This window comes from Stenella coeruleoalba (assembly GCF_951394435.1).
Source record: "Stenella coeruleoalba genome assembly, chromosome: 9".
Taxonomy (NCBI): Eukaryota; Metazoa; Chordata; class Mammalia; order Artiodactyla; family Delphinidae; genus Stenella; species Stenella coeruleoalba.
In genome coordinates this window covers 63,020,183-63,039,516 of record NC_137155.1, presented here as the reverse complement: position 1 = coordinate 63,039,516, position 19,334 = coordinate 63,020,183, and the positions used below count along the sequence as shown (strand labels likewise).

The 19,334-nt window shown below is 45.3% G+C and overlaps 1 protein-coding gene across 8 annotated transcripts in view; it reads left to right on the top strand.

The window, feature by feature from the left end:
• DPY19L1 (dpy-19 like C-mannosyltransferase 1) overlaps nt 1-19,334 on the top strand; it is a 242,327-nt gene that overhangs the window by 118,030 nt on the left and 104,963 nt on the right. For 7 of the 8 annotated variants that reach the window (XR_013829892.1, XR_013829893.1, XR_013829894.1 and 4 more), the window contains one exon: nt 5,982-6,142. The exons of the other annotated variant lie outside the window; for it this stretch is intronic. The gene's annotated coding sequence lies outside the window, so the exon portion shown is untranslated. The remainder of the gene's footprint in view (nt 1-5,981; nt 6,143-19,334) is intronic. 8 annotated transcript variants of the gene reach the window in all.

Here is a 19,334-nt window from a genome sequence, read left to right as displayed (position 1 = left end):
GCCCCGCGCCGTGGCTGCTCTCCCCACTCCTGAGTCTCTCCCCCAGCAGCATGTGCCCTGATGGGGTCAAACCCAACACTCTGCCCTGTAGCAAGGAGTCCTGCAGGTGAACTGCAGCCTATCTGTTATTTAAGCACTGTTGGCAATAACACTTTCCGTGATATTAATAGGAACAATTATAAAGCACTTAGTCTAGATATACGACTCCTTCAGTGCACCTCAGGGTAGACATTATTATTCCCAGGCTACAGATGTGGAAACAGAGGTACAGAGAAGTACCTCGCATAGGGTTACACCATGGGTGATTAGGGAGAGAGGAGAATCTAGGTTAAATCCTTAGCACCTACCCTTGAAAAATTTCTTGACAGATTATGTATTTTTAAATAAAAATTATTCTTCTTACATCTATTTTTTTTAAACCTTAGTATTATGCATGTTTGGAATTATCTTTAAACAGCCACATCTATCTGGAATTGCTGATTAACTCTACATAGTGGGCCATATGCTTTCCTGTCCTGCCTCTTTGTGCACGTGTTTCTCTTGCTTGGGTTGTGGTCCCCTCCTCCTCCTCCTCTTCGCCCATGTGAATCTCTGCTCTGGAAGCTTCCAGTAGCAATTTGCATATGCCTCTTTAAAAATTTTTTTTAATTAATCTTATTTTTTTACTGAAGTATAGTTGATTCACAATGTTGTGTTCTTTCAGGTGTACAGCAAAGTGATTCAGATATATATATATATACATATATGATCTCTCTCTCCCTCTCTCTCTCTCCCTCTCTCTCTCTCTCTCTCTCTCTCTCTATATATATATATATATGTATATATGTATATGTTGTTTTTCAGATTCTTTTCCCTTGTAGGTTATTACAAAATATTGGGTATAGTTCCCTGTGCTGTATAGTAGGTCCTTATTGGTTATCTATTTTATATACAGTAGTGTGTATATGTTAATCCCAACCTCATAATTTATCCCTCCCTCCCCCCACCGCCTTTCCCCTTTGGTAACCATGAGTTTGTTTTTTATGTCTGTGGGTCTGTTTCTGTTTTGCATATCAGTTAATTTGTATCATTTGTTTTAGATTCCACATATAAGCAGTATCATATGATATTGGTCTCTCTCTGTCTGACTTACTTCACTTTGTATGCTAATCTCCAGGTCCATCCATGTTGCTGCATATGCCTCTTATAGGTGGCATGGGCACATTTTCTGAGGCAGTCTTGATTTCAAATATTTGGTCCTATCGTTATACTTTCTCACAGCTTGTGTCCAGACCATGGATTCTTGATTCAAAATATATGGCCATGGTGTGTGTACAGTCCTTTTAATCTCTACTGAGAGTTTGGGTTTTTTTAATTGCACATGAGTCTCCCTTATGAGACAATGAGGTCCTAAGAGCAGAAATCACATCTTACTCATATTCGTGCTGCAGCCCAGCTTAAATGATAAAGAGCATTGCATGGAGTGGGCAGAGTTTGTCTTGCATCCATTTAGATATCAGTTCTCTTTACTTAATAGCATGTTCAGTTTCCTTTTTCTCTGTCACCATTAAACCAGCTTGGTTGAAATGATAGAAACTTACTCTGAGGCATCAGAGACTAATGCCGATTTTGTGTGGTACTTAATTTTCAATTGGCATCAAAGACCTCATCCAGAAGCATCCACGTAGAAAAGGTCAGTGACCAGAATCCCATGTGTGTGAGGGCCAGTGCATATTAAAATGGACAACCATGGTGAGTTCAGAGCAGAGGTACTGAACCAGGGGTGATTTTCCCCCTTTCTTTCCCCCTCAAAGCAATGTCTGAAGACATTCTTGGTTGTTGTAACTTGGGGAGGGACCTTCTACTGACATCTAGTGGGTAGAGGTGAGGGATCCTACAAAATATCCCACAGTTCACAAGACAGCCCCACAACACAGAATTTTCCAACCCAAAATGTCAGTAACTCTGAAGTTGAGAAACTCAGGTTGAGAGGGTTTCCTATTGCTACTGTAACAAATTTCCACAAACACCGTGGCTTAAAACAACACACATTTATGATATTATAGTTCTGGAGGTCAGAAATCTGAATGGGTCTCACTGGGCTAAAATCAAGGTGTCAGCAGGGCTACGTTCCTTCTGGAGGTTCTAAGGGAGAAAACATGTCCTTGCCTTTTCCAGCTTCTAGAGGCCACTCACATTTCGCACTTGTTTCTCCTGCCCTCTTTCTTCAGCAATGTCAGGCCAAGTTCTCAGGTGCCATGCCTCGGGTTCTCCCTCTGCTGCCTCCCTCTTTCACTTAAGGACCCCTGTGATTATGATGGGTCTCTCCAGATAAGCCGCAATAATCTCTCTCTTTTCAGGTCATCTGATTAGCAACCTTAATTCCACCTGTAACCTTCTGTAACCAGTAACCTTAATTCTTCTTTGCCCTGGAACCTTACATACTCATAGGTTTGGAAATTAGGATGTGCGTATCTTTGGGGGCCATTATTCTGCCTACCACAGAGGTCTGTCCATGTCCTACAAGTATTGGCCACAACACAATCCTAAATCAAATGCATTTACTGGCTTTATCAAGACCAGTTTTCAAGTCATTTAAGTAATGCCCAAATACCATGATATGATTTTAAAATAATTATGTGTGGACGGCTCAAGATATATAATTGATTTCATTCCCCTTCAATTATAGTTACTTACTGATCGAGGCCTACCATATGACCTCCTATGGCATTATTTCCTGAGCTGTAGGACTTGTTAAGGGCTCTGGGCTCAACTACACTGGCCTCCCAGTGTCAATACCTGGTAAGAGGTTTACACACAAGCATCAATAGCCAAACGGAACTCAAGGTGCCTTTTCGTTAAGTGCCAGATGCCACAACTCTCAGTGTAAAGATAGGAATCCAAGAGAGGCTTCACTCCCCTTCCCTGAAGATGTAAGACCTCAGCCTAAATTTCCCACCCAGTTACAGGCAGAGTGGAGGTGGAAGAGAAGGAACTCTGGCTGGGCCTGCCGAGAGACTGAGGCCCCGCCCAGGTCTCCCTGCCAAAGGACCCATCACTGTCTGCTCCCTTAGATCAACTTAGAAAATTAGGTTAAAAAAAAAAGCTAACATGAGCTTAGGTAGATATTGGAGAGTTAGATTACCCTTAGGAGGCGTGTTGGAATTTGGGGGCCTTCAGCAAAAGGATTGAGGTTACCAGTGGCGGTACAGAATGGGCGGTGGAGAGAGTACTGGTATTGGAATCAGAAGGTTCTGTGTTCTGGTGCTGGCTCACCTCCGCCTGGGAAGGCTGCCTTAGATAGCTTTCCAGGATCTAAGCCACTGTCCTGCCCCCTGCTGTCCTACAGCGTGGTGTTCCAGCCCCTTTCAAGCAGGGCAGGTGCATGCAAATTACTATTCCCTGCAGAAAATGCACCTGCAGATCGGTGGTCATTATTTTAGGAACACAGTAGGAACATTGCTCTGATTCCAGGCACTCTCCAGCTTTTGATAGTAAGGCCTGAGTACCTGGCATGTCACAGAGGCTGTGGTGCTGTTGTTTCCTGGGTTGCCATGTGAGCCCAGAGGAATATTCTCTTGGGAGCCAGTAATATGATTTATTTGAAAGAAAGTCTATAATGAACATGTGCTTCAAATGAAAGAATCAGGATGGTACTGCCAGGGTTCGGCCGGTTACGCTATTGCTCTGCAGGGTGGTAGCTTGAAATTGCTTTTATTAAGGGAATGGAACACAGAGTGGAGAAATGGAGCCTGCTGGCAGCCAGAGGTCTCCTAGCTCTTCACTTTCGATTTGCAAGCATCTGGGATGCCAGCTACGATTGGCAGGGTGCTGGTGCTGGCCTGGCAGGCTGACTGGGCCTGGAGAAGTGCCTTCCCTGCATCGCACGGTCTGCCTGAACTTGCTTTCCCTGGCTCTCTTTCCTCTCTCTGGGTGAGAGTCAGGAAAGAAGAACAGACCCCATTGTCCCCACAGTGCCAGGGTGAGGCAGGTCACGCTTTAGTTAAGAGACCTGGTGACAGGTGGAATGGCTGTGTCCCACTGGCGCTAACATACACAATGCTGTCAACCTGGAGGATTCCAACAGGCTCTGGGTGGACACTGGCCTCACCATCTAGGTGGATGACCTTGTTGGCAACATAAAAAGCATTTTACCAAGTGAGTGAGTGACCCAGAGATGGCCTGGGGACCGCAGAAGGTACGGATGTTGCCATTTGCAGCATATCTTGGCCCATGAAGTTTTGGAAAATGTCCAAAGCCCCCATGTGCTCCCATCAACCCTCCCTGCACTGTATGGAGGTGTATTCATCCCCTACAGCCACTGCAACAAATTAAATCAGATTTAGTGGCTTAAAACAACACACATCTATTCTTTTACAGTTCTGAAAGTCAGAAAGCGAAAACCAAGATCTTAGCAGGGCTGTGTTCTTTCTGGAGGCTTCAGAGGAGAATCTATTACCTTCTCTTTTTCAAAATCTAGAAGCCATCTGTATTCCACTCCACTCCAGCTTCTTGCTTCTGTCATCGCATCTCCTGCTACAGACTCTGAGCCTCCTGTGTCTCTCTTGTCAGGACCCTTGTGATTACATTGGGCATAATCTCCCCATCCAGAGCTCCTTAACTTACTCATATCTGCAAAGTTCCCTATACTGTAAGGTAAAAGGTTCCAGGACTGAGAGCTGAACATCTTTGGAGGGTTATTTCTCAACCTACTGCAGGGGGACCACAGCTGGTGGTGGTGTGGGACGGGGAGACCTCATCAAACCTTGCCTCACCCAGCCCAGCAATGCCTCCTTCAGTGTGGCGGCACCGGACACCGTGTCAAAGGGCAGCTCTGGACCCCACTTGCTAGGACAGGCCTACCCTAGCCACTTTCCATGACCTCTCTACTGAACCTGAGGCTGCTCATCTTTACTCTGCTGGCAAGTGACCTTGCAGCTCCTTCTCTCCTTTCGGACTTTTTCTTCATCACTAGAGTGATCAGGTTGTGCCATTTCCTTTGTTCTATCCTTGGATTCTCTTATCCATGTCCCACTTATCCTCCCTGTGGCCCTACTCAATTGAACATTTTCTCCAGAAAGCTTACCATGGCCCAAGAAGTTCTGTGAAGTTTGAAAACATTAATGTTACAACAGAAATGCAGAAATATACCATCTCTTGAAGCCAAAGATAAAATCTGAGGGTAGCATGTGGGAAGAGGGATGAGGTCTCAGTGCTTCGGGCATGATGACCAAGGGCAGAGCAGAAGTAGAACCAGTGGGACAACTTGGGGGCAGGAAGCAGAGATTTGTCATAGGTGAGGGTGCCTCAAGGTGAGACCTGCTTAAGAAAGATCTGAAAATGAATGAGAAACCCCCAGGGGATGCCGATGAGACCTCTGCTCAGGAAGTGTTGTCTCTGGGACAGAGGAGACAGTCACTGCTTAGGGCAGCTGGCGGGGGTGGGGGTGGGGTCCCAGGAGGACAGACTATGAACCCAAGACAAGACCTGGACCAACCAGAGAAGATCAGGAACATGGGAGGGTGAGTTTTCTCACTTACTAGTGGAATCCATCTTTTACCACGTGTATTAGTTTCCTGAGGCTGCTGTAACAAATTCCCCAAAACTCAGTGGCTTAAAAGAACAGAAATTTATTCTCTCACAGTTCTGGAGATGAGAAATCTGAAATCAGTATCAGTGAGCTGGTAACAAGGCATAGGACTGTGCTCTCTCTCGGCGCTTTGGGGAGAATCTGTTCCTTGACTCTTCCAGCTTCTGGTGGCAGCCGGCTTTCCTTGACTTGTGGCTACTTCAATCTCTGCCTCTGACTTGTAGCTACGTCAGTCTCTGCCTCTGTGGTAACATTTCCTCTCCTCTGCGTGTGATCTCTCACTGTGCTCTTTTATAAGGGTACTTGTAATCACATTTAGAGCCCATCCTGATAATCTAGGATAATCTTCCTGTGTCAAAATCCTTACTTTAGTCATACCTACAATGATTCTTTTTCCTTATAACATTTACAGGTCTCAGTAGTTAGAACCTGGTATATTTGTGTGACCAGTTTTCAACACATGACACCATCTTTACACCAGCCTTGTCAATGGCCATCAGCAAGGAAGGGGGATAAGTGACTGCATTTCCAGCCTCTCATCATAGCTGTGACCTTTGTAAAATCAATCACGAGGTGAGTGCCAATGATGATGACCCTGACATTCTTAGAGAAAAATGCACAGAACTTTCCCAGGCTAAGAAGACAGAGGATGTGTCTATGGACCTATGGCATGGGTTCCTTGTTAAGTACACCATGAAGCCCTCAATGTACCAACTTTTTGACAGATGATGGAAGACAGATGACCTGTTCTAAGAATTCCTTTTCTTTGGTTCTTTTCTCTTCTGGTCACTGTTTTCAGAGATAGTATCATGGGAGGAAAAACTGTGGAAGCAATTGAAGACCTAATGCCATAGGCAACTCTTCTGTTGTAAACACAGGGCCCTCAGATCCAGATCCTACCAATTCCCAAGGCTTTTTTCCTCTCTCTCTCTCTCTCTTACTCTTTCTCCCTCTCCCTGTACATGGCTGAGTGGTAAGATTTTTAATAAGAATTTGTAATTGAAATACATCAATTCAAAGTCTCAGTATCAAAATTTGTTGCCCTTTTCCCCTCTATTTGACATTGGGAAAATCACTACCCCTTTCTAGACCTCAATTTGCTCCCTTGTAATTTGAAGGGAATGAACAGAGAGGGCAGAGGCAGGAAGGGATGTCTAATGTGAAAAAGACTGTATAAGGTAGTGGAGAAGCTCAAGCCTGAGAACCAGGCAGCCCTGAGTTAGAAACCTGCCTCTGACACTCTGCTACTCAGGTGCTCTTGAGCAAGTTGCTTTCCCTTTCTGAGTCCCTGGCTCCTCATCTGTAAAATGGGAACGGCAGTTGGTGTGAGGATTGTTTCTGGGTTGAATTGTACCACACAAAAGGAGATGCTAAGTCCTAATCCCTGGTACCTGTGAAGGTGACCTTATTTGGGAATGGGGTTGGTGCTGCTGTAAGGTGTTAAGATGAAGTCATACTGGAGTAGGGGGGCCCCTAATCCAACATGACTGGTGTCCTTATAAGAAGAGGAGCAGACACACAGGGAGAAGATAGTCGTGTGACGATGGGGGCAGAGATGGGGGTGGAGCATCTACAACCCAAGGAATGCCTGGGACTACCAGAAGCTGGAAGAGGTAAGGGAGGATCCTCCCCTAGAGGCTTCAGAGGGAACATGGCCCTGACAACACCTTGATTTCAGACCTCTTGACTCCAAAACTGTGAGAGAATAAACCTCTGCTCTGTTAAGCCACTCATTTTGTGGTGGTTTGTTATAGCAGGCCTAGGAAACTAATACAGTTGTCATGTCTGCTCAGGCTCCTCTTGTCTGTGACAGTTTCTCAGACGTTCCTTGTTCTTGATAAACTTGGATTTTGTAGTGTCCTTCTAGTGGAATTCGTCTGATGATTTTCTCATGATTGCACTGGGGTTATGTATTTTGGGGGTTCTAATCACATCATATCAAGGGTGCATACTATCAATATGATTTATGACTACTGGTGCCGACCTTCACCACCTGGCTGAGGTAGTGTTTGTCAGTTTTCTCTACCACAGAGAAAAATGCTTATTCTCCCTTTTCCTACTGTGCTCTTTGGAAGGAAGTCAGTATCTGCAGCCCACACTTAAGAGATGGGAAGTTATAATCCACATCCTTGAGGGTGAAATACCTACCAACCTTATTTAGAATTCTTCTGTATGGAAGATTTGTCTCTTCTTCTCTACTTATTAATTTATTTAATTATTTTAATATGAATATGGACTCATGGATATTTATTCTACACTGTGGATTATGATCCAACATTACTATGTTGTTGTTCAAGTTGTTCCAGCTTGGCTATGGGGGCTCTTTCAGTTGGCTCCTCAGTCCTTTTGAGATATCCCCATCACTGTGGGGTTTTTTCCTTCCCAAGAACTCCCTTATTTCTGGCACTACAAGATGCTCCAGGCTCATCTTGTATATTTCCTGCCCCAGCCGTAGAATCAGCTCTGGATAAACCCTGGCTTTTTGAATTAGAGAATGGTATTAGAAATCACTGTGTGCTCATCTCTACTGGAGTGTCACAGCTTTTAGTCCCTCTTAGCTGGCAGAGCAAGAAAATATATGTGTGCTTACTAACCAGCGTTTTTCTAAGTTGCTGTTGACCTTAGATTAGGTACTTCTTGGATTCCTCCTCTTTATATTCCTAATAGGAATAGATATTGTTGGGTCCAGACAAAAGGGTGCATCAGCAGGACAAGTCTATTAAAATGCACATAATGAATGAGTCTGGATGCGCTTTCTTTCTTTATCCTAATTATCCATGTTTGTCAAGTCTGCACTCTTATAGCCTCCCTAGTGTACCTCATAAGGTCCTACCTTGGGACTTAGACTTAACGTTGTTCATTTTACCTACCATGCCTGGCTGGCCCTTTACCTTCTACTTATCCAAATTTTCCCCATTTTTCTAGGTCCAACCTGGGTGGTTGCATGGGTGTGTTCCCATTATCATGATTCATCAAATTGTACATCTAGAATTTGCACAAATTTTTAAATGTTGGCTATACTTCAATAAAACGTTTACTTAAAAAGATACCTTTGATCTAGGTAGACGGCGTCAATGACTTTGCTCCCATGAGATTGTAAGTAAACTTCATGATACTAAAAATAAAACTTATTCTTAGCCATCAGTTAAAATATATTTGTCTTGGGGCTTCCCTGGTGACGCAGTGGTTGAGAGTCCGCCTGCCGATGCAGGGGACACGGGTTCATGCCCCGGTCCGGGAAGATCCCACATGCCGTGGAGCGGCTGGGTCCATGAGCCATGGCCACTGAGCCTGCGTGTCCGGAGCCTGTGCTCCGCAATGGGAGAGGCCACAACAGTGAGAGGTCCGCGTACCGCAAAAAAAAAAAAAATATATATATATATATATATATATATATATATATATATATACATATATATATTTGTCTTTAAGAAACCCCATCTCAAGCTGGTTTAAACAAGGACTTTATTATCTCAGGTTACAGGAAGTTCTGAGGTAGGTGGACTTCAGGCACAGCTAATTTGGTGGCCCAGTGATGGCATTGAGGACCTAGGTCTGACTGTCTGCTCAGGCCCCCTGGGCGCTGACTGTGTCCTCAGTGCCAGCAACCACATTGAAGCATCACTCCCCGACCTTTCAATACTCAGAGTGTCTCTTCCTGTGGCTCCCCCTAAAGAGCAAGGGAACCTTCTCAGCAGCTTCCCCCTCTCAAAAAAGTCTTCCCTTCACATCCCCTGAGTCAGAATTGAACAAGGGAAGGGAAGAGTCTTGGTATCTTTGTGTCATTGACAAATGCTGTCACTCCTCCTAAGGAAGGAAAACTCTTTCGGGCAGGTGAACGTATGAGGCTCACATTCCAGGGATTTTCCTCCTAACTGCCCTCAACAATTTATTTGTTGGCTCTTCTCTGCCATGTCTTCTGGTATTGCTGGAATCTGGTTTGAGTGGCCATCACCTTCTGGACCTGCTGGAGGAGGTGGGCATTGAAGGGTCAAGCAGTACCCGTTATGAAGGAGGTTGCGCGCCCCTGGTGCCCTGGTGGTTATTATGGACCAGGAAACAGCTTCAGCGCCCCAACCAGGGCTGCATTGTTGGTAAAATAGACCCTAGACCTGGACTCCTGGCCCAGGATTTTAGAGGTGGGCTCCGGGCCACTGAAGTGTTCCTTCAAAGTATTGAACACAGTTCTAATTTTGTATTTTTTGATGATTAATTGATTAATATCTTTCCGCTTACTATTCTGTAAATTCCCCAAGACTTAGGAACATGCCATCTATTTTGCTTAGCTTTGTACATCCAGCATCCAGAGTAGCATCTGGAACACACGGGGGTTCACCACTATTGCTTGAATCAGTGAATATGGTGGAAAGGGTATAGGTTTTGAGATCAAACCAATATGGGTTCAGTGCCTAACCCAGGAGGACCTTTCAGTTTCCGGCTTTGACCAGGGCCATTGAACCTCTCTGAGCCTCCAAATCTCCATCTGTAAAATGAGGAGAACACTACCTACCCTTTAGGAGGGCTATGTGTTAAGCTCTCACACATGTTAGTGGGTCCCTTATTTTTCACTCCCCTGACTCCAAACACCCCACCAGACTGTTTCTTTATAAATCAGATGGGGACCAAAGGCTTATCTCATAGAATGGTTATGGAAATTAAATAAAGTAAAATTTGTGAAAGAAGGTGCTATGTAAAAGTTGGTGCTAAAATTACGAGGGCCGTCCTTTAAAGAGGCAGGTAGAAGAGTCCTGAAGTCTGTGTCTACCTCACAAGATTTTCCAAAATACACAAACCTTCTTACCCTGCAATTGATTTTGCTCTGTGTCATTTAAAGACCTCAGTGGCATTTTTGAGGGTAGATTATGCAAAGCTGTATTGACTATTTTTTTTAATTTTTTTTATTAGTTATCTATTTTATACATATTAGCGTGTACATGTCAATCCCAATCTCCCAATTCATCCCACCACCACCAGCCCCGCCCCACTGCTTTCCGCCCTTGGTGTCCATATGTTTGTTCTCTACATCTGTGTCTCTATTTCTGCCTTGCAAACTGGTTCATCTGTACCATCTAGATTCCACCTATATGTGTTAACATACAATATTTGTTTTTCTCTTTCTGACTTACTTCACTCTGTATGACAGTCTCTAGATCCATCCACATCTCTACAAGTGACCCAATTTTGTTCCTTTTTTATGGCTGAGTAATATACCATTGTATATATGTACGACATCCTCTTTATCCATTCGTCTGTTGATGGGCATTTAGGTTGCTTCCATGACCTGGGTATTGTAAATAGTGCTGCAATGAACATTGGGGTGCATGTGTCTTTTTGAATTATGGTTTTCTCAGGGTGTATGCCCAGTAGTAGGATTGCTGGATCATATGGTAATTCTATTTGTAGTTTTTTAAGGAACCTCCATACTGTTCTCCATAGTGGCTGTATCAATTTACATTCTCACCAACAGTGCAAGAGGGTTCCCTTTTCTCCACACCCTCTCCAGCATTTGTTGTTTGTAGATTTTCTGATGATGCCCATTCTAACTGGTGTGAGGTGATACCTCATTGTAGTTTTGATTTGCATTTCTCTAATAATTAGTGACGTTGAGCAGCTTTTCATGTGCCTCTTGGCCATCTGTATGTCTTCTTTAGAGAAATCTCTATTTAGGTAGGTCTTTTGCCCATTTTTTGGTTGGATTGTTTGTTTTTGTATTGACTATATTTTAAAAATTTTTTGTATCCTTAATACTCTGGCATTTGGTGCCTTGATCTTGGAGAGACTGCCCCTCCCAGTGCCAGCTAATTCCTAAAAATAGCAAATGATTTCCCCAAGAGTGCACCTGTCATATACAAACCAACCAACCCAGAGCCCACACATACATCATCTCCTTTACCAAACTTGCACACAACAAGTCAGTATTCCTCCTGCCCTTAATCACCCTAGAGCCAGGTGCCAGACACCTAGAGACCACCCACCCAGAGACTGCTGAAATTCTTCAAACTTTCCCATCCTAAGTTTACTCATTGTACCTACCCTGCCTGGCCCATCCCCTCTGGGGAAAACCCTAATAAACGCTCTGGGCCATGTTCTCTTCTGCCTCCTAACCTACCCTGGTGCTTCTCATGTGGCCCTTCATGGTATGGCATGGTGTACCTCTTGTTTCTAGGGATCCATGAGTATAAATTTCTTCCTCTGTGACAGTCTGTGTCATACCTGACTGAAGCAAACCTGGGTACATTTTAACACAGAAACAGACCCCAGGACCGAAAGCTCTGGGTGGGGGTGGGTGGAAGGGTGTGCGTATGTTGGAGGGAGGATAACAAAGAACCCCCTTCTCATCTTCTTAGAGGACATTCAGTGGCAGAGGCTATGTGGACAGTGGCCTCAGACCCTGCGAAGGGTTCATGAATTTCATGCTGATGCACAGAAGACTATCTGTACGACTCAGAAATAAGTGGAAAAAATACTATTTAATACCCTCGAGACTTAACTGGGATCAAATTTGCAGGAATTTCCAGTAAAAGCGTCAGAAAAGAAAACATTCTGTTGAGTATCTACATTGTGCTTGTGTCAGGGACACAACAGCCTCCTAAAGAAGGTACTATTTAGCCTTTTGTTACAAATGGTGAAACTGGGTCATGGAAGTCCATTGCCCAGCTTGTAAGTGGTGAGGCTGGGACTGGGGCACATGTGTGTTGCTCCAAGGCCTCCCTGACCCCATCCGCCCGTTGTCTCTAGACCAGAGTGACGTCATCAGATGTGCACACAGGGACAAGGGAGCCTGAGGTCACCCCCGTCCTTTGGGCAGTGGGGGTGGAGAACAGAAGTAAAGAAGAGAAAGGAATAAAGAAGAGAAAACCCTATAGTCCTATCATCCTACCACCCAGATATCTATGCATCTATATGTCTAATGAGTGTGTATTTATAAACTTGGAAGTATACTGTTTATTATATACTACAAAACATATACATACACACACACACAAACACAATTGGAGTTACACTATAACATTGGCATTTAACTCCCTTTTGTTAGCACTTTGCACAGTTGGATGGTAGTATTATTTTGCATAAATCAATACTTTTCAAGTTTGGCTGTGCTTCATAACAGCCTGAGGAGCTTAAACCTTTTTGTAAATTCCTGGGCTCTTTCCCACATGCTGCTATGTCAGAATTTCTAGGTTTGAACGCTGCAATTTCACAAGCCTCCCTGCTGGTTCTGACATAGCCCAACCTGCTGTGACCCATTTGCAGAACCACTGGTGTCCGTGTGCCGTCGTGAGCAGTAGGAAGTAGCAGAGGGCCCAGGACCACCTGCAGCCTGTGGTTAGAGCAGAGGAGCCAGGAAGGCCCCGCTGGCTGGGCTTCTGGCTTTCTCCTTGAGTGCATCACACAGTTAGCCTCCTGGAGCTGACACGGAAGAGAGGACTCCGGAAAAGAGGAAAGGTTTATCAGAATGAATAAGTGCCAGGGTCTTCCTATGTGTGACCTCATTTTGATAGCTCCTCACAGGACCTATAGCCCACACTCCACCCTGTTTCTCACCTTCCAACTAATACCACCACAGATGTCCTTCCCCCTACCCCTTTTTATTCTGTGAGCATCTCTGATCATTTCTTTCATCCTCTTCAACTCTTTCCCAAGGGCTGGACCCTGCTGCTGTGTCTGGGTCTGCTGAGGGGACAATGGCATCATGGCCGACTCCAGCAGAGTGGCTTCCTCACAGCCTCACAGATGCCCCTCATATGTCAGTTCTAATCCTGTCCCTGGGGACTGAGCAAATCTCTACGCCCTTGTGAGTAAACACATAGTCCCAGACCAGCAACAGTAATCTCACCTGGAAGTTTGTTAGAAATGCAGAATCTCGGACTGAATCCAAACCTGCATTTTCACAAGATGACAAGGGATTCCTATACACACTGAAGCTCTGTTCTAAGGGGTAACATCTTCTAAAGAGCATAGCTGCTTCCGGTGCCCTACACTCAAGGGCCTGATTTGAGGGGTGAGATCAGAGGCTGCAAGTTCAGGCAAGCCACTGAGAGGCCCAGTAAGGGCACCCGGACCTGCAGCTCCATCACTGGATTGGCCTGGAGATCCCCAAGTTTAAGGTGAGGAATGAAGCCATTCTCCAAGAGGGTGTCAAGCCCCAGCACTTCCTGGAGGCCTCCAGCTGTGCTGGCTCATGCCCTCGGTGACACCTGGCTGCTATTGTTAGGGGAGAATAGGGCCAGCAGGGACAGTGGCACTGCAGATACTGACTAAAAAGGCGAGGCTCCTATCTGTATTTGGAATGACAGGCCAGATTCTGTTTTGGAAAGAAACAATGGCTCTCTTTTCACTGGATGTTACAGGATTTCAATGTCAGGAACCAGCCAGATAGGCGAGGGGATGATTAAGAGACAAAATGCAAGGCATTGTGTGCACACCACACTTAGTCCAGCCCTGAAAGCATTATTGTAACAGCCTTTGTTCACATAGCCCCAGCCTGGGCCCTATCACCTTCCTCAGAAATACTGTAGGCCTTGGACATGCTGAGATCTATTCAGCTCTTCTCCAGAAAATGGGGGTGAAGCTACAGCAAACTCTGATGGAGTCTTGGGAGGGGGAGTGGGGAGGGGGAGATGAAGGGGCAAAGGACATGTGGACAGAAGAAGGTGACAGGGTTGGTTAGGTCATAGACCACAGCAGATCAAGGAAGAGATGTTGGGAGCCAGATCGATATATGTTGTCCTGGGGCTTTGAGGAGAGAGAAAGAAGAGGGCAGATGAGGGCAGGGAAATGTCACCACTGGTTCACACCATGAGACAGGATATCAGGAAGCCCGAGTTCAAACCCCATACCCCTTAGGGCTATGTGGCTTGGACATTTTGCGTGCCCTTTTTGAGTCTCATTTTCCTCATCTCTAAAGTGCAGATACTGACATGTGCCTCTTGAGGGGATGTGACAATGAAATTAAATGAAATAGAGCATGAGAAAGTATCTAGCATACTTGGCACAAAAATCATGAGTTCTAGTTCAGAAAGATGTTGCTTTCTGTTGCCTCTCAACTAATACACACCACCCCCCCAGCCCTGCCGGTTTCACCCTCTAAGAAAGGTTCAAGTTGTGATTCCCAAAAGCAGTCAGTGTGTGGGGAGGGCGCGAGGCAAGTCTGGTGGTAGTTAGAAGACTATGGCAATTATCCTAGTGGTAGTTAATTATGGTCTGAGCTAAGGCGGGGCGTGTGGGAATGGAGAAAAGGCAGCGATTTTAAACAGGATCTGATGTCACCAAATTTGCATTTTAGAATAATCACTTTCAAGCACTCTGAATGACTAGGCCTGTGATTTCTCCCCTTGAATTGTTTTATTGTTTCACTTGAATTGTTTTACTGTCCAATCCCTGTTTCACTGATTCTTGCCCTCACCTGGCAATGAGGACAATTCCTTCCTCGCAGTTTCCAGAGAGTGTTATTCAGAAACAGTTCTGTCTGCTATCATACTGGGTCCTGGGTCAGCCCTGTCTCGGAGGGTGGCAAGGTGGACAGTCTTCTTTCCGTGGTCATTATGGGACTCGCTTCCTCAGAACCCTGGCCCGAAATGCTACGCACAGTGAGCTTTCCTGTGAGGTCTTTCCAATTCCTTATGAGAGGTTCGTCTCAGCTCCACCTGGAGCTGCTACTTCCTTCAAACATGCTTGGTGTTGCAGCCGGGGCCCCTCGTCTTTCTGACCATCCCCACCCAGGCCTTTGGCAATGTGAGGACTGGCAGTGCCTCTTTCCCCATCTGTATTCTATTTTGACAGGGGGGGACAAAGCAGCCCTGATGGGTTTAAACTGGAGTTGCTAAGGTGGCAAACACATTGACAGATACCACAGGACTCCCAAGTTGCTCCCCTCTGAAGAACCAGGCCTGTGTTACTGGGCCATGCTGGGCACCCAGCTCTTCCCTTTAGTGGGAGTTCACTCTCTCTCATGCCAAGAGCAGGCTCACCACCACCCCTCTCCTAGGCAAGCACAGATGCTGCTGTGTCCCAGAGGTGGGCCCTGCTAGGGTGGGCGCTGGGTGTCTAGTGCAGCTCTATGTTCAGATCTCATCCCTTCCTTTGACTTGGGGGATTACTCTCTGCTGAGGGACCTTCAACTCTCATTGGTCAGGGATGCTGCAATTCCCAGTCTCAGTTCTCCCCAGCTGGGTCAGAGCTACTCAGAGATGGATGAGCCAGGCAGGCATAAGGGAGTGCTGGGAGGTGCTGGCTGGGGGATGCTGAGGGGAGGTGCCGAGGGGTACTGCCGCCTCATCTCTCCCTAGCTCTCCAGTGGAGGATGATGAGGGGTTCCTGACTCCAGCTCGCTTTTACTTCTGCATACCCCCTGAAAGCTGCCTTTCTCCTGCTGACTTCTTGCTCTTTAATAAAGGAAACTCACCAGAGGTTTATATAATAGTATTCTAATGTACACCAGATTATTTGGCTACTTGGCTAGTTTGAACTCAGTCAAATTCATCTCATTTGATGGCCTCACTAACTTCTTTATTTGGGGGGCAGAAGATTGACATAATTCAATATATTATAGCTTCCCATGTTATAAATTTTAGAGATTGGGATTTTTTTTTTTTTTTTTTTTTTTTTTTGGCGGCACCGCACGGCATGAGGGATCTTAGTTCCCCGGCCAGGGATCGAATCAGCACCCCCTGCAATGGAAGCGCAGAGTATTAACCATTGGACCACCAGGGAAGTCCCAAGATTGGAAACTTCTAATGAAACTGACGGGCTTTCTCCATCTGGGGTAGACGTGCCTCATTAGTTTATTCATTCCACAGATTTCAAAGTGCCTCCTTTTCATATCTGAACTCCCTTATTGAATGTGAGACTATGCACACGCACAATGTCCAGCACCACGATGTCCTTGAAGAAACCTCCTTTGTTTCCCCATGTGGCCTGGAGAATTCTTCTTGCTGTGATGTCTTCTCCTTTACCCTAAACTCTGAGCCTCATAATAACCTAAAGAAGAAAGCAAAGATTCACCTACTTATTCTCCTTTCTTCCCAAAGTGCCGATCTTGCCAAACTCTCTATTATTTATTCACAACTTCTTCCCAAAGCTAGTTGCTCAAGCCACCTGACAGGTAGGTAGGAAGAAGCCCACATGTTCATGGTCTTCTAGGGGATCCCTCATCACAGTCTGGAAACATTTATGGAAATGAATTGTTCTAGTCAGACAAGGCACAGTGATGCACTCAAGTTAGTCAAGGAAAAAGAGGGTTATTATAAGGACAGATGTAGAAGGAACTGAACAACTGTCAGGATCGAAGATACCGCCATGGATAGGTTCCTCCAAACTGTGTCCTCTCTCTCTCTTTCTTTCTCTCGGGCCTCTCTCCCCCCCGCCTCTCTCCATTTGCATTTCTCTGTACAACTACCCCATTGTCCTTTCTCTATCAGTCAACTTCCTCTGCTTACTCATGGGTCCTGCTGTCTTATGGGCTTGAAAGTGTCCATTGTGACCTCTCCCATTTGAATCATATGAAATTTGGGTTTCAATTCCCACTAAATGACTCAGTCTCTTGTCCATAGTATGCTGACCAGTCTGTGGATGAGCCCCCATGGATTGGGGGTCTACCTTGGTCTAATCCGCTTTGGCCATGAGGTGCTAGGCCACATGGGACCAAACGTTGGCCTGAGTATTAAAGGCTATGCAGGACAGTGTCCTTCAGAAAAGACTGGTAGGCACACTAAAGGGAGCCCAGGCCAGCATTATTTCTGCTATGGTGAGGATCTGAGCTTTTCTCTCTCCATTTCAAGCAAAGGAAAGTGGTCTCCAGGGCAGGTGGACTCTGAGGCAGGGAATTGCTGAGGGCACAAGCTTCCCTCAGAAAAAGCCTGGTGATTTGTAAGAAAATGCCTCTATTCTTTAAAAGAAAAACAATAAAAGAATGTGTTAAGGATCTCCTGTTATGTCTACTAAGAATGACCCTTTGTGGACTCTGAAATTGGGAGCAGGTAGAGAGGCAGGTCAAGAAGGGTTGTTTTAACGTTCACCCAACTTTGTCCAACGAGGACTATTTGGCTGGCTTGCCGTGGGCTAGTCACAAGAGAGAAGCAAATGTAGTTCTCTATTTTATACCTAAGGAAGTTAGGAGGGGGTGTGTCTTGAGAAAGAGCTAATTGAATCTGGGTGGGGAGCAAAGGAAAGATTGTTGGAGGTCAAAACAGGGGGTGCACAAAAAGAAAACACTCTTTTGGTGGGGAGATAGATCCTTCCCTGGGAAGGTGTGATCACCTTAGTCTCTGGAAAGAGGATCCCTCAGTCCTCCCCGGTGGAGTTTAATCTGACTGGCTTGAATGTGGGAAGATGTTGCTGAGCATGGTCACCTCAGCTCCACTCTCTCTCTCCTGGGCTTGGGCTGTCCACAGGGTACAGAAGTCTTCTTCTGCTCCTTTAAGTCTCCCCTGCACAGCTAACTCCCTGCTGTAGGAATACCTGTCCTGGGTCAGTGCTTCCAGGAACCTGGTGGGTATATCAGGCAGGGTGACCTAAGTGCTGCAAGAAACAACTTCTGGAAATTTCTTAGCTTCACCCTTTTCTAAGTCCTCAGAGTTCTTTCCATTCAGCTTGCAGATGGGGTTGGAGAGAGCATGAGAAATACTCATGGGAAGTTTTTACGGATCGTGCTAAAAGGGAGCACATAAGGGTGTTGTTTTAATTTCCCTTCTGTCATCCTTTGTTTTATTTTATAATCTGTTCAAAGCTCTCATGGGAAGAGAGAGGCTATTTTTGGACCCCTCAACTCCAACATTTGGTGCAGGTCCTTGGAACATTGAGGAATAAAACATAGGAGTTGAATAACAAATTGGGAGGGAATTGGACTCTAATTTTCCTCGAACCTTAAGTCACAAGGGGAAGAGAATATGATTTGAGACCTTAAATCCTTTGGACTTTAATATCTTTGGACTTTAACTTAATCATTGGCTTTAATCATTGAAATTTAATTTCTTCCCAGAAAATTCGTGGTGAAAAGGGGATGATATTCAAACTTGGAACATCTTGTAATTGGTATTTTATTGCTGGAGTATCTTACCGTCATTTAATTTCTTTGTAGAACATATAATGATCTATATTTAGAGTGACGATATAATTTATCACCCAAACTAGGATAGTTTTGAGAGAGAAAGGAGGCTCTATTAATAATTATGCTGGGACAACAGGCATAAACCTATACTGTTTGGATTGAACTGGGCTGTACAGTCACTCTAGCTATATTGGACAATGTGGAGGGACATCATTAGGAAAGAGAAATGGAATAGGGAATTAATTTCCAGCAATGTAGAGATTTAATTAATGGAGATTTTCTGACTCATGTAGGAAACCTCTGGGGATCAATTCTAACTTGTCCACCAGTGGTCCCAGGAGGATCCACAAAGGAGCTGTACCAGTCAGGGGCCATCCAAGGGAAAGAGGAACCATGGTAGATATTTCAAATAGAAGGGTCTCAGTGCAGGGAATTGGGTACACAGGTGCTGGAGAGCTTAAATAGCAAAGAAGAATGGTAACATAGAGATTAACAACTGCAGAAAGCAGCTACCATCCCTCAGACTGGGGGAACAAAAGGAGAGACGTGGAGTTACCCTACGAGTTCAGAGGAGGTCCCCCAGGGCAGATGCTGGGATTCCTGGGGCAAGCTCTATGCACCCGAGGAGAAGTGTGGTCTGAATCCTGCTAGTAACTCTGAGGAGATGATGAAGCTGATGATTGGAAGACAGGAAATGAGCCCCCCATACTCCCCAAG